Genomic DNA, 3,816 nt, shown 5'->3' with positions numbered 1-3,816 from the left:
GGGCTCGATCCCAGGACTCTGAGATCATGACCTGAGCCGAAGGCAGCGGCTTAACCCACTGAGCCACCCAGGCGCCCCCTACTTGCTTTTTCAATGGTGCATTCCAACACTACTCCTTCACCTGTGCATGCTAACATCCATTCATACATCATTAATTCAATACATATTTATGGAACACCTACTATACAGCAGGTACCATGCTATTGTCATGGATGCAGTGGTGGGGAAAACATATTTGTTCCCTCCCCTCAAAGAACTCACTCTCTGAGTGGAAAGAAAGACATGAACACCACCAAAATTACTGCATGAATTTATATCTTCTTAGTTCTTAAGTTTATAAGACACTTTATGCACTTTATAATTTATCTTATTCTTGAATGTTTATTACTTCATATTACCTTCTAAGTTTTTTAAAGATTTATTTATTTATATATTTTAGAGAGAGTGAGAGAGAGCAGAAGGAGAGGGAGATAGAATCTCAAGCAGACTCCCCACTGAGCGCAGAGCCCCTCATGGGGCTCAATCTCACCATCTGTGAGATCATGACCCATGAGATCATGACCTGAGCTGAAACCAAAAGCTAGATGCTTAATCAAGCCACCCAGGCAAATCTCATATCATCTTCTAAATTTAAGGAGACAAGCAAATAGATGTTATAATTGATATTATGAGATCGACATTTACATATAACAAGATTTAGTGTCTGTAATGTTATCAAGGTCAACAGTGTGACAAGAGTAGGACTAGAATATAATTCAAGATTTATCGTGGTGATTATTTCATAGTACATACAATATTGAATCATTATGTTGTCACCTGAAACTAAAATAATGTTATATGTCAATTATACCTTAATAACAATTTTAATTTAATTTTTTGAAAAAAACACAATTCCTCTGACACCTAGATGTTCTTTTTGATAGGTACCTGATGGGTTCAAGTAGTCCTTAGAAAAGAGGAGTAGAAAGAAGGCAAGACTGTTGCTGAGCAAAGAAAAAATACTATGCTTTCAGACCGTTTAGGGTAAAAATCTGACCTTGGCATTTACTAGATATATGACCTTGGGCAACTTCCTGCCTCAGTTTCCTCATCTGTAACAGGAAAAGAATCATAGGCCTGACCTCATAGAGTTGTTAAGAGGATTAATTCAGTTGATTTCTATAAAATTCCAAGAACTATGGTTGGGAATAATAAGCCCTCAATAAACATTACCTATTTTTTATTATTATTATAGAGTTACTAGTAACATTACTGAAATCTCAACAGACTCAAAAGTAGTTGGTGCTCATCTCACTGTGTGCATTTTCTCTCTCCTCTTTCTTTTCTCACCAGGAATACACAGTAATTTTTTCTGGTTAAATGTGTACAGCAAGTCAAGCACTTTTTCAGTACAATATCATGATGGGAGTCAGAAAAACACATGACTGGGCGTCAGGAAGTCTGGATTCTAGTCTGGGTTCCACCATTAATGAGCTATGAAACTCTGGGTAAATCACTTAACCTCTCTGGACTGCATGTGTCAAACAAAGGGAAAATATGTTCCTTAACCTACCTCAGAATGGTTGAAAGAGCAAATGAGATCATAGATGTTAGATGTTACAAAGTTAAAAGCATATCACAAAGGCTTCATGATGGGATTTTCATTATCTTCAATGTTAGCCCTTACATCTTCTTCTCACTTACCTGTAACAACCACTCACTTACTGAATTGCATTGGTTTTTTCCTCTAAAATATCTGTTTAAGAATTTAATTTTGTGTGTGTGTGTCCCAAAATTCATTGTTTATGCACCACACCCAGTGCTCCATGCAATACGTGCCCTCCTTAGTACCCACCACCAGGCTCACCCAACCCCCTACCCCCATCCTCTCCAAAACCCTCAGTTTCTCAGAGTCCACAGTATCTCATGGTTTGTCTTTCCCTCTGATTTCCCCCAACTCACTTCTCCTCTCCATCTCCCAATGTCTTTCAAATCCATCCCCTTTTATTTGTCCTCAGTGCTTATGTCTTAGTTCATGGGCTCATCAACCCTTACCAGAATGACTGTAACAAGCTCCTATTTTTCTCTATTCCAATATTATCTCTCATTAAACTAGCCATCCAGTCAATGTCTCCAGAGTGACTTTTCTAAAGAGAAAAATCTCTTCATGTTAATCCCCTCTTTATAATCGCACTTCAAGATTAGGAATAGGTTCCCTACTGCCTATAGAATACATAACATTACTCAGGGCCCCTGTTAACCTCTCCATCCTCATTGTCTATTTCATTTCCATAGACCCCATACTCCAGGGAAACAATAGTTTCTTTCTCTAAAATTTTTATGCATCTATGTTACTGTATGTGCTGTTCTTCCTGCCTGCAGTGTCTGGCAATATTTCACTCATCCTCCAAGGGCCAGATCTACAGTCATTGCCTCAGTGAAGCCCTCCCCAGAGTTTATCTTATTCTGTTTAACCCTGGATGGTGACTTAATTCCATTTCTTTCACTTAATAACATTTTGCTCAAGCACAAATTTAACACCTTTCATGTTATTTTATGGTTAGTCATTTTGTAATGTTTATTCCCAATTAGTTCATAAGGTTACAGAGAGCAGGAAGTCTGTTTTATTTATCTCTATCTCCACAACATAGTTTCTGGCACAGAATATATGCACAGTAAGAATTGGTTAAATAAATATGTGCTAAACAAATACTTCTTAGACCATTTGTTGTAAGGAATAACTATCTTCTAAATTTCCCTGTTGTTACAGACTGACAGATTATAAAATATGATAAAAATGTCACAGCAATGTCAAATCACTTTAAAAATTACTGAATGTTTACTCTCAATTCTGTCCTTAACTCCTTGCAAACATTTTGAGTAGCACTCAACTGGACTATTTGCAAAGATGCGTCATTCCTAGCTCCTAGAATCTTAATACCTAAGTTGAAAAACTTAAGGATACATGTAAAAATAATAAACGAATCATCATATATTCAGAGCACAACTAAGCAAGAAATCAATAAAATAAAGCTATTGTACTTAGATACATGCACAGATAAAGTAAATCAATGAAGCAGTGAATGAGAGCATCAGTATTATAGTAAGACAGCAACAGTTTCTATAGCAATTCAAAACTAATGTAGGAAATTTTTAGGAAAAAGCAAGATTTACAGAAACTTCAAAACAAAGATGGCTGGGATTGGCTGGGAGATGTCAGGGAAACATAAAGAGGGAGAGGAAAGTTCCAAATTCTGTTTATAGAATTTCATTTACTTGAGTTCTTAATTGAAAGTTTTTATAGAGTCCCAATACATTGTGGCCACTCCTCCTTCCCCATTCATTCAGTGCCTTCTTATGTCACTGTGCTAAGAACCCTCCCAAGAAACACAGGACTCTGAGTAATCACTGTAGAGGTGAATTTACTACACTTTGGTAACATAAAAGCAGAAGTGGAGTTGATGGTGTTAGTCAAAAGTTGTACAGTGTCACTAATGAACTATTGGAATTAGTAGACAAAAAATACTTGTATTTTAATGACTTAGAAATAACATTCCCAAATGAATACACAGCTTCAATTCAGTAGTGAGATTTAATTGCCTTTTAGAGACTTGGTCTCCAAAGTCTCTTCAGTGAAATCACTTCTTTGGAACCATAATGAATAAACTCAGAGGGTACAAGCAGATAATGTTTAATATTCTTCCCTACTCTTGTTCATATTTTGAACCATTTGGAGTCCTGGATTCTAAAATGTTGAGTAGAATCAAGACACAATCCATTGTAAGAGAAAGTAAAGAACATATATCTTGGCAAGAAGGAAGGAAGCCACATTTGTCT

Source organism: Enhydra lutris, unplaced genomic scaffold (genome assembly GCF_002288905.1).
Source record: "Enhydra lutris kenyoni isolate GAN:26980312 unplaced genomic scaffold, ASM228890v2 scaffoldscaffold89, whole genome shotgun sequence".
Taxonomy (NCBI): Eukaryota; Metazoa; Chordata; class Mammalia; order Carnivora; family Mustelidae; genus Enhydra; species Enhydra lutris.
The sequence above is the reverse complement of the archived record's forward strand: the minus strand, read 5'-3'. Positions refer to the sequence as shown.